This window comes from Chrysemys picta, chromosome 1, assembly GCF_011386835.1.
Source record: "Chrysemys picta bellii isolate R12L10 chromosome 1, ASM1138683v2, whole genome shotgun sequence".
NCBI lineage: Eukaryota > Metazoa > Chordata > Testudines > Emydidae > Chrysemys > Chrysemys picta.
Window position 1 is genome coordinate 137,646,542 of NC_088791.1, and position 12,119 is coordinate 137,658,660.

Below are 12,119 nucleotides of genomic sequence, written 5' to 3' on the forward strand. Positions count from 1 at the left end.
CCGAAATATCCGTGACAGGGAGGATCAGAGAGTGAATGAAAGAACCAAAGCATAGGAGAGCCAGCCAGACAGAGGAGGGGAGGGTCTCCCAGCAGCAGGACTCAGCAGAAGCCTCCTTTTCCCAGCCCTTGTTCTGCAGGTCTGAGAGGCCCAGGGAAGGATCTCAGCATCCAGGGGCTTCTCTGGGCTCCATTCCCCCTGGTGCTGATCCACAGGCAGCTGCTCAGTCCCAGTGCAGGGAGCTCCCTTCCCTCCCCTGGGCACGGCTGGCTCTTGTGTAAATGGATTCACTCCAGTCTGCGCTGGGTCCCAGAGGAACAAAGGGGCGGGGAGAGAACGTGCTCCTCGGATCCGCACCTCGCTCCCGAAGTCAATGTCCGAGCTGAGCCTCAGCATGTCTATGGCACCGAGTATCTTGTGGCCCCACGTCCATCCCAGCTGGGCTGCCTCCCTGCCACATGGCTGCTCTGCAGTGTCAGACACAGCAGGGATGGTTCCAGCCAGACCCTAGGCTGACACAGCCTGCGCTGGATGAGGCATGGCCCTGCCCTTGGTGGGGAGACGTCAGGGCCATAGAACCTCCTGTCCAGGGGCCTGGCAGTGCTGTGCTTCCTGCGGTGGAGCAGCCGTGCCCAGCCCTGGATGCCTGTTTTTGGCTCTGTGCCCAAGCCTAGGGGAGGCGTGGCAATTCTCTTCTCTAAACCCCTCCTGTTCCCGCTCCTTTTCCCCTCACAGTGGGAGCCGAGCAGAGCAACGTGTGAGGGATGGAGTCGTGTTCCGAGCCTCCCGCGTCCCACCTGCTTAGCCCCTGCGCAGGCTGAGGTGGATGGATGGAGCGACAGAGAAAACAGCAGTAAAAAGAGGGGAAACAAACATTACAAATAAATGAATTCACCAACCTGACCAATGGCTCCTGGCCTCTCTGTTCCCAACCCCCTTATCCCTGTTCAGCCCCAGATCACAGCTTCACCCAGGACTTCTTAGGCCAAGGTGTGTCCCATCCAGCTAGGGTTCTGCCCTGCACAGCCAGCCGGGGGAAAGGGTCTGTGGGAAAAGATCTGCTAAGCACCATTGTGTCCAATAGCCCTCACCTTTTCCAGTTAGCGACTAGTGCGGGATGTTCCTTACTTGTAAACATGAACTGTGGGACTGTAGAGTCTCTCTGCCTGCTACAGGTTATAAACAGAAATACTCAGCTATGTGCCGGGGCCTGATACGGCTAACATGTAATGGGGTCTCCTTTGGATGGAGTGATCGAGGCCTGGGAATTTGGAACACCAGCCTGTAAGTTCCATCCCTGCTGCTCCCATGAAGTGCCAACTGGCCACAGCGCGTAGCATTTTTGACAAGTGGTTTGTTCTAGAATTGAATGGCATGTTCCAGGGATTTATATAATACTAGTTGTATTAGCCTCAGCTAATGGGACTTCCAACCCACTTCCCTTTGGGAAACTACTCCACAGTCTGAGAGCCTCTTCACAGTTAGAAAATGTTTCCTGAAACGCTCCCCTTTTCTTGGTTTCAGCCCATTTACTCCTAATTTTATCTTTTCAAGTCCCCTAAATATGTCCCCTCTTCTTGGGTACTTACTCTTTTTAAATGCATGTAGTGAATTATTGTGCCTTCTAGCTATTCATTATTTATCCAAACTGTGCATATTTAATTCTTTCAAAATCTCTTCATAAGTTGCTTTAGTCAGCCCTTTCTCAACATGTCTGTCCCAGGAGTGTTCTCTCTGACAAAAGAAAACCCTACATCTGATTCTCTGGCTTTTCACCTTATTTCATGTGTCCTTGACTAGGTCTATACCCCTGTAGTCATATTGACCTAACCCCCAGTGTAGACGAGAGAGCTTCTTCTGTCGACATAGCTAATGCCTCGAGGAGGTGGATTAACCACATGATGGGAGAAGTTCTCTCTTCAGCATAGTCGTGTCTTTACTAAAGCGCTACATTGCCACTGCTGCAGTGCATTACCTGAAGATAACTGCTTTGTCTCCTACTATGATTCCCCATTATTCACACACTAATGGTCCCATCTGCACTATGCTTTTAAAAAGACTTTGTCTACAAAATGAACTAGGTTTAAATTAGAGCTGAGAGAAAATGGGATGAACATTAGAAGTAACATTTTTCGCAGAATAAAAAGTTGAAAAAAAAGTATGGATTCAGAAATGACAAAATATTTTGTTTCAGTCTTTTCTAGTGACATGGAATGTTTCTATATTCTCAAAACGACACATTTTCTTCTTAGTTGTTGAACTGAATCTAAATGTTTAGCTTTGAATCAGTTCCCCTTTGAACTACATCTGCCTAAGGTGCATGGTGCCGCAAGAGATGCAATTTGGGTTGCATATGCCCCCATTCTCCCCACCCCAGGTCAGGCTTCCAGCAGGACTACATATCTCATAATGCACCTGCAGTCATGTGACAAAGGGGCATTGCTGCCATGTACATTGGCCAAACCGGACAGTCTCTACGCAAAAGAATTAATGGACACAAATCTGACATCAGGAATCATAATACTCAAAAACCAGTGGGAGAACACTTTAACCTGTCTGGCCATTCAATGACAGACCTGCGGGTGGCTATCTTACAACAGAAAAACTTCAAAAACAGACTCCAACGAGATACTGCTGAGCTGGAATTGATATGCAAACTAGATACAATCAATTCAGGATTGAATAAGGACTGGGAATGGCTGAGCCGTTACAAACATTGAATCTATCTCCCCTTGTAAGTATTCTCACACTTCTTATCAAACTGTCTGTACTGAGCTATCTTGATTATCACTTCAAAAGTTTTTTCTCTTACTTAATTGGCCTCTCAGAGTTGGTAAGACAACTCCCACCTGTTCATGCTCTCTGTATGTGTGTATATATATCTCCTCAATATATGTTCCATTCTATATGCATCCGAAGAAGTGAGCTGTAGCCCATGAAAGCTTATGCTTTAATAAATTTGTTAGTCTCTAAGGTGCCACAAGTACTCCTGTTCTTTTTATAATCTGGTCAAGGACTCTTGCTCATAGGGAGAATGAGGGTACATGGAGCCTGAACTACAATTCCCATGAACCTCTATGCTGTCTAGATCGATGCAGTTTGTGGCTGCACTGACTTACATACCAAACTATAATATTATTCCATATTGCTGTTGCTTGTAGTTTTGCTATTTATATTTGATGGTCTTTTCTCCATCTGGCCCTTATTGTCCAACCATGGATAAAATCTGTGTTCTCTTTTTAAAACAATGATAGTTACTGCACCTCTCTTTAATATGCCCCTCACCAAGGTACAAAAGACAGCACATGTGTGGGTCACTATTTGGAATAGAAACCACACATGATGAACAGGGAGTGCTGCATCAGAAGTGGAGCAGAGCACCAAAGAACAAAAATTAACCCCCCCAAAAATCAGAAAGAAAGAAAGAAAGGAAACAGGTACTCAACCTCTAACTAACTACATACACTAGGGACACAAGCTAAACTAGCTGATGACATCACTTGAAGAAACCGTGAGGTAAACTGCTCTGTGAGCTCTGACCCAGGCCCTGGCCACTGAAAAGGAAGTGAATGGGGCTGGAGCAGCACTGCTCTTATATATCCTGGGTGAGGGCCAAAAAGTCATGCAGGGCATATATGGGTATTGCTGTGGAAAACTCTCTTTTCTGCTTCAGTTTTGAGAAAACTTCTTTTCAAGTCACCTTTACAAGGTATCACTGGTTCTCAGCATCAGTTAGTGCTAAAAGGCACTAAAGCTCATTAAAAGGGTTGGACAAATATTTTCCATCAAAACTTTTTTTTTTTTATCGAAAACTAGGCATTTTTAAAAAGCAGAAAAAATCACAGACAATGTCTGCTTTCCTTCAAAATTTGTTGTGGGTTTTTTTATTGAAAAGCTGAAATTAGTCTGCCAAAACCTGAACATGGTTTGGGGTTTCAGAAGTGTGTGGCCAAATATTTGCTGCTTGCTGTGTTTGATTGTTTAAAGAAACAATAAAATAAATTCTGCTTAAAAAAATCCAAACCTTTTGAACCACCTCAGCTTGTGACCAAACGCCTGAGCCCATCCAGTCAGAGATTTTTCAAGGTTTCTGATACTCTGCTGGCTTCCTTGACTCATATCTGTCTCCATAACTTTGGGTTCATTTAGGTTAGAACATAAGAATGGCCGTACTGGGTCAGACCAAAGGTCCATCCAGCCCAGTATCCTGTCTACCAACAGTGGCCAATGCCAAGTGCCCCAGAGGGCGTGAACCTAACAGGTAATGATCAAGTGATCTCTCTCCTGCCATCCATCTCTACCCTCTGACAAACAGAAGCTAGGGACACCATTCCTTACCTATCCTGGCTAATAGCCATTAATGGACTTAACCTCCATGAATGTATCTGTTTTCTAGAGACTGGCTCCATGGGGTACCTCACAAACTGGAGACGGTTACTGTGGGTTTGTCTTTAGTATAGCTTATGTACATACTCCACAAACTGAGCATTTGAGCTTTTTCCAGAATCTGGGATGAGCCTATGTTGTGAAAACTGAAATGCTCAAAATAGCACATGCATGTGAATGGACACAGGGTGCTAAAATTAAATTAACCCAGGGGTCTCAAACTGGGGGTCGGGACCCGTCTGGGTGGCCCTGGTTATTACTGGGGGTCGCGAGCTGTCAGCCTCCACCTCAAACCCTGCTTTACCGCCAGCATTTATAATAGTGTTAAATATATTAAAAAGTGTTTTTAATTTGTAAGGGAGGGGGGTTGCACTCAGAGGTTTGCTATGTGAAAGGGGTCACCAGTACAAAAGTTTGAGAACCACTGAAATAACCCATCTGAAGCCTCGGGGAATGCAGGGGAGGGGGGTCTCCCTTGGTAGGGTTGGGAAGGAGGTAGGTGGTGTAGGATATTGCTCTTCTCATGTGATCCCTCCCCCATGCCTCTCTTGGCTCTATCACTGTTAATCTAAAGTGGCTAATTTTAAATGAAGCTACCCTCCCCTGACATGAATCTCCCTATGGCACTGAAATTAAATGTAGACTATAATTTGGCATTTGAGAAGTGAAAGAGATGGTAGCCCTAAGGGAAAAGATAACAGCTTGGCTCTTTGTGTTAAATAGCTGTCTGCAAGCCTCAAACTACCGAATGAACTTTAGGGTAAGGAAGGCTGTGCCTCCCCAAACAGCCCGGCCCTGCCCCCTATCCGACCCCCACCCACTTCCTGCCCCCTCGACTGCCCCCCTCAGAATCCCTGACCCATCCTGCTCCTTGTCCCCTGACCGCCCCCCCCGAGACCACCACCACCCTGGGACCCCCCCCCGAACCCCTCCTGCTCCCTGTCCCCTGACTGCCCCAACCCCTATCCACCCCCCCCACCGAGTCCTGACAGACACCCGGAATGCCCACGATCCAACCCCCCGTTCCCTGTCCCCTGACCGCCCCCCCCCCGAACCTCTGCCCCCTTCCTGTCTCCTGACTGTCCCCGGGACTCCCTGCCCCTTATCCACCCCCCCCCGACCCCTTACCATGCCACTTACCCCCGCCTCCCCCCCTCTCCCGGAGCCTCAGCGCACCACGTCCAGGAGCGGTCCTGGACAGTGCTGCAGCGGTGTGGCTCCAGCGGGACCTGAGCTCCCGCCGCTCAGCTGCAGCTTGCAGCCCCGCCCCCTTACCATGCGGCTCTGAATAGGAGGAGCTTTAGCTCTGTCCAGGGCCGCTCCTGGACGTGGCGCACTGAGGCGCCAGGGGATGGGGGAAGGCAGAGGCGCGGGGGGGAGATTCTCACATTCTCGGGGCCCCTGCGGGGCCTGGGGCAAATTGCCCCACTTGCCCCCTCTCCTCTGGGCAGCCCTGGCAGGATGAAGGGCTGGTGGGATGGCCAGCAGAGAGGAACTGCAGCAGGCAGGGCAACCAGCTGGAGCAAATGCTCAGATGGCAGAGCAAGCAAGGTACCTTCTTCCCAGGGTGGGAGGTGAACTCACACAGATGCACCTCTGAACCCTGGGTCTTCACTGACCAAGGATAGCTACTGTGAGTGGGGTATGGTGAGGGAGCAGAGAGGGGCACAGAAAAGGAACTGTGGTTGTAGAACTCAAGAACGAGGCAGAAGGCACTGCCCCATGCATTTTGGGCTGTGTCTCCTGCTTATAGTTTTACGATTATGAATCCTGCTTCTGGCATTTTCACTAATTAGTATCAGGTGACTTCCCTCCTTTCATTAAATGTTTCTTTTCTATAATCAGACTGTGTGCTTGCAAGTGGGGAAGTATTGCTTTTCAGAGGCATCCAGGGGTGGTGTGTAATTTTCCCAGCTTACTAGGTGGGGGCTCAAGCCAGTTTTGTGATATATTGTTGAAAAGGAACCCCTAGATATTGAACCCGGCCCTGATTGCTGCCTGCTCCACCTGGCAGAAGGGTTACATGTAAAAAGGAATATTGCCTCCATATCTTAGAGGAGCGCCTTGAAATGCAGAAGAGTGTTTTCAATTAGAAAGGAGTAGGTGAAAGTGTCTGGCTATCTTGCAGGATTGGGAATAGAATATGGAGCCTTTCCTGCTCTGGGACACTGGTTCCAGTCTACTCCCAGATCAGGGGCTCTGGCTGGCTCACAGGTACTGGAAAAGGGAGCCCTTCACCGCTAGGACCCTAGTTCCCACTCAACATCTGTAGCTTTTCCTCTGAAAGTTGTTGGATGGCCTGTGTGCCATGAGCTGCTGGTTCTCAGTAGGATGTTTGTGTGAGTGTGTTTGTGGAGATGTGTGCTTGAACTCTTGCTAACTCTTTATTTTCTCCATAGATGATGCAATGGAAATTCACTTTCCTTCTCTGTCACTTGCGGAGCCACAAAACCACAAATCAGTGCTTCCACCTATAGGTCAACAAACTGACCAAAAGTACCACAGAACTGCAGGATCCTTTGTCCCCCTAATCCGGTATGCTGTCTTCTATACAGGATTCTTAGGACTGGTATCCCACCTTCTGCCATAGTGAATCAGACCACTAGGCTGTGTAGTTGAGCATGGTTCCTCCAACAGTGGGTATACCTGATACTTCAGAAGAAAGGGTATGTCTACACTACGGGATTAATCCGAATTTATATAATTCGAATTTTAGAAACAGATTGTATAAAGTCGAATGTATGCGGCCACACTAAGCACATTAATTCCGTGGTGTGCGTCCATGTACCGGGGCTAGCGTCGATTTCCGGAGCGTTGCACTGTGGGTAGCTATCCCATAGCTATCCCATAGTTCCCGCAGTCTCCCCTGCCCATTGGAATTCTGGGTTGAGATCCCAGTGCCTGATGTGGCAAAAATCATTGTCGCAGGTGATTCTGGGTATATCCTCCCCCCTCCCTCCATGAAAGCAACGGCAGACAACCATTTTGCGCCTTTTCTCCTGGGTGAACACTGCAGACTCCATACCACGGCAAGCATGGAGCCCGCTCAGCTCAAGACAGCAGTCATGAACATTGTAAACACCTCACGCGTTCTCGTGCAGTTTATGCTGAGCCAGGACCAGAAAAACGAGGCGAGGAGGAGGTGGCGACAGCGTGATGAGGACATGGACATGGACACAGAATTCTCTCAAACCGCGGGCCCCGCTGCTTTGGAGATCATGTTGTTAATGGGGCAGGTTCTATCCATGGAACGCCGATTCTGGGCCCGGGAAACAAGCACAGACTGGTGGGACCGCATAGAGTTGCAGGTGTGGGACGATTCCCAGTGGCTGTGAAACTTTCGCATGCGTAAGGGCACTTTCATGGAACTTTGTGACTTGCTTTCCCCTGCCCTGAAGCGCCAGAATACCAAGATGAGAGCAGCCCTCACAGTTGAGAAGCGAGTGGCAATAGCCCTGTGGAAGCTTGCAACGCCAGACAGCTACCGGTCAGTCGGGAATCAATTTGGAGTGGGCAAATCTACTGTGGGGGCTGCTGTGATGCAAGTTGCCAGAGCAATCACTGAGGTGCTGCTACGAAAGGTAGTGACTCTGGGAAATGTGCAGGTCATAGTGGATGGCTTTGCTGCAATGGGATTCCCTAACTGTGGTGGGGCGATAGATGGAACCCATATTCCTATCTTGGCACCGGAGCACCAGGGTACCCAGTATATAAACCGCAAGGGGTACTTTTCAATGGTGCTGTAAGCACTTGTGAATCACAAGGGACGTTTCACCAACATCAACATGGGTTGGCCGGGAAGGGTTCATGACGCTTGCGTCTTCAGGAACACTACTCTGTTTAAACGGCTGCAGCAAGGGACTTACTTCCCGGACCAGAAAATAACCATTGGGGATGTTGAAATGCCAATAGTTATTCTTGGGGACCCAGCCTACCCCTAATGCCATGACTCATGAAGCCATACACAGGCAGCCTGGACAGGAGTCAGGAGTTGTTCAACTACAGGCTGAGCAAGTGCAGAATGGTGGTAGAATGTGCATTTGGCCGTTTAAAAGGTCGCTGGAGATCGTTACTGACTCACTCAGACCTCAGCCAAACCAATATCCCCATTGTTATTTCTGCTTGCTGTGTGCTCCACAATCTCTGTGAAAGTAAGGGGGAGACCTTTATGGCAGGGTGGGAGGCTGAGGCAAATCGCCTGGCTGCTGATTACGCACAGCCAGACACCAGGGCGATTAGAAGAGCACACCAGGAAGCGCTGTGCATCAGAGAAGCTTTGAAAACCAGTTTCATGACTGGCCAGGCTACAGTGTGAAATTCCTGTTTGTTTCTCCTTTATGAAAACCTGCCCCCTTTATTGCCTCATTCTCCGTAAGGAACCCACCCTCCCCCTTCCCCCAGCTTGCTTTCAAGGAAATAAAGTCACTATAGTTTAAAAATCATTTATTCTTTATTAATTGATTATAAAAAGAGGGAGAGAACCCAGGTGGGATTTGGGAGGAGGATCGGTGGGAAGGAAAAGGCCACTAAAAAAAGGTTAAAAAAATGACAAGCTTTTGCTTGGGCTGTCCACTGGGGTGGAATGGGAGGGTGTACGGAGCCCCCCCCCCCCCCGCCCCGCGTTCTTACACGTCTGGGTGAGGAGGCTATGGAACACGGTGAGGGGGGAGGGGGGTTATACAGGGGCTGTAGCAGCACTCTGTTATCCTGCTGCCGTTCCTGAAGCTCCACTAGATGCCGGAGCATGTCTGTTTGGTCACGCAGAAGCCCCAGCATTGCATCCTGCCTCCTCTGATCTTCCTGCCGCCACCTCTCATCTCGAGCGTCTCTCCTCTCCTCACGTTGTCTCGCGTCTTCTTTTTCTGACGCCTTATCTGAGATAGCCTTCGGGACGGAGGAGGGAGGCTTGAAAAATTTGTAGCTGCTGGAGGGAGGGAAAAAAGGAGAGAATTTTTTAAAAAGATACATTTTGCAGAACAATGCTTATACTCTTTCACGGTGACCAACACTATTCACATTACATAGCACATGTGATTTCTGTGCAAGGTCGCATTTTGCCTCTTAATATTGAGTGCCTGTGGCTTTGCTGCTAGAGATCACAGACGCAGGTCCAGGCAACAGAATTCGGCTTGCATGCGGCCATGGTAAGCCATTGTCTTTCGGCTTCTGCGCCCTCCTTTCCCACATACCAAGCAAAGCCCGTTGAGTGCTGCGGTTTTCCTGTTAACCTTCAGCAGCAGAAAACAAACTAACCCCCCGCATCCAATTCTCTGGATGATGGCTTTATCCCTCCCCCACCGCGTGGCTGGTATCAGGGAAGATCCTTGCAGGAACCAAACTAACACCCCCCACCCCGCCATGAATTCTCTGGGATGATCGCTTTACCCCTCCCCCCACCGCGTGGCTGGTATCAGGGAAGATCCCTGCTAGCCAAACGCAAAAAGCTCTGAGCCAATTCCCTCCCCCCCACCCCCCTGCACTTGGCTAACTGCAGGGAAGGATTTCTTTTCAGCCACAGGCAAACAGCTCAGTAGGAATGGCCACCTCTGTCCCCTTAATTAAATTCCTGTATTTCAACCAGGTTACCATGAGCGATATCACTCTCCTGAGGATTACACAGCGAGATAAAGAATGGATGTTGCTTGAATGCCAGCAAACACGGGGACCATACGCTGCCAGGCTTTGTCATGCAATATACCAGATTACTTGCTGCAAGCATGGTTTGGTCAAGTGTCCTACCATGGAGGACGGAATAAGGCTGCACTGCCCAGAAACTTTGTGGCAAGGCTTTTGGAGTACCTCCAGGAGAGCTTCATGGAGATGTCCCTGGAGGATTTCCGCTCCATCCCCAGACACGTTAACAGACTTTTCCAGTAGCTGTACTGGCCGCGAATGCATCCCAAGTCCTCAGGGCAAAGTAATTATTAAAAAACGCTTGCTTTTAAAACAAGTTTTATATTTTAAAAGGTAAACTCACCTGAGGTCCCTTCCATGGGGTCATGGTCATGGATACTAGCTTGGGAGGGTTGGGAGGGTACTTCAGTCAGGCTGAGAAAAAGACCCTGGCTGTTGGGGAGAGCGGAGTGCTGGGTGCTCTCCGCAAGCTCGTCCTCCTTCTCCTCCTCCTCCCCGTCCGCAGAATCCTCAGGTGTAGCTGATGAGATTATCCCCGCCTCGGAATCCACGGTCAGAGGTGGGGTAGTGGTGGCGACCCCCTCTAGAACTGCATGCAGCTCGGCGTAGAAGCGGCACGTCCGCGGCTCTGACCCGGAGCGACCGTTTGCCTCCTTTGTTTTTTGATAGGCTTGTCTGAGCTCCTTGACTTTCACGCGGCACTGATCTGAGTCCCTATTGTGGCCTCTCTCCATCACGCCCTTGCAGATTTTTTCAAAAGTTTTGGCATTTCGTCTTTTCGAACGAAGTTCTGCTAGCACTGAATCCTCTCCCCATATAGCGATCAGATCCAGTACCTCCTGTACGGTCCATGCTGGTACTCTTTTTTGATTATAGGCCTGCGTGGTTACCTGTGCTGATGAGCTATCTGTGGTCACCTGTGCTCTCCGTGCTGGGCAAACAGGAAATAAAATCCAAAGGTTTGCAGGGCTTTTCCTGTCTACCTGGCCAGTGCATCTGAGTTCAGATTGCTGTCCAGAGCGGTCACAATGGTGCACTGTGGGATAGCGTCCAGAGGCCAATACCATCAAATTGCGGGCACACTAACCCTAATTCGAAATGACAATATCGATTTTGGCGCTACTCCGCTCGTCAGGGTGGAGTACAGAAATCGATTTTAAGAGCCCTTTATTTCGAAATAAATGGCTTTGTTGTGTGGACGGGTGCAAGGCTAATTCGATTTAACGCTGCTAAATCCGAATTAAAGTCATAGTGTAGACCAGGCCAAAGACTTAGGCCAAGATTTTTCAAAGTGGAAACCTAAAGTGAAGCTTCTAAACCCAGATTAAGTTACCTGATTTCAAAGGTTCTGAGTACCCAGGTCACATTGGCCTGAGCATTAGCCAGCACCTATGAAAAAAGGTCACTTCGGGTACTTCTACACAGGCCACAGCAGCGGGGCTCCAAGCCTGGGTCAACAGACTCGAGTTTGCAGGGTTCACGCTAGGGCTCTAACAATAGCTGTGTAGACAGCACTTTGAAGTTGTGGCTTGGGCTGGGACAAATGCCCAGTTTTGCCAAAAAGGGTCAGGATGTCCAGGACTGGGCTTAAACAGGGGACTGACTGTCCTGGACAAAATGGGACATCCTAGCGTGGGAGGGGGGAGGGGCTGACTCATTTCTGAACCCGGGGGGTTGGCAATACTGGGTGGGGGCGCAGCCCATTGAGACTTTAGCCCAGCAGCCAATGTTGGGAGCCCGGGGGTGGGAGTGGGGCCCTGGGGGACATTGAGCCCAGTCCATAGAGGGCCACTATAACCAACCAATCTGTCCACTCCAGACCAAATCTGTCTCTCTACCCCGCCCGGGGCCAGGCCGGCCTGTCACGCGCACAGCAGGGAGGCGCCCCCCGACCCTCCGGCCCAGTCCGGCCTGCCTCAGCCTGGGCTCTCGTTTCCATGGTAACGGCAAGCAGCCGGACGGGAGGGGGAGGGCCACGTGACCCGGAAGCGCCCCCTTGTGGCAGGAAGTGACGGCGGGAGGCAGAGGCAGCCCCGGAGGCAAAAGAAATAAATAAAAAAATAAAAAAAAATAAAAAAAGGGAAAACCCCCAAACGCAG

At 49.8% G+C, this 12,119-nt stretch overlaps 1 long non-coding RNA gene and 1 pseudogene across 1 annotated transcript; one reads left to right on the forward strand and one right to left on the reverse strand.

Annotated features, from left to right (window-relative positions):
- LOC101947865 (alpha-2-macroglobulin-like) overlaps positions 1 to 903 on the forward strand; it is a 62,820-nt pseudogene extending 61,917 nt beyond the window's left edge.
- A 7,909-nt stretch (positions 904 to 8,812) lies between these two features.
- On the reverse strand, positions 8,813 to 11,976 carry LOC135976394 (uncharacterized). The gene is made up of 2 exons (XR_010593536.1): positions 10,364 to 11,976; positions 8,813 to 9,310 (listed from the first exon to the last, which is right to left on the reverse strand). It is a non-coding gene; the product is annotated as an uncharacterized LOC135976394 (long non-coding RNA).
- Positions 11,977 to 12,119: the final 143 nt, after the last annotated feature.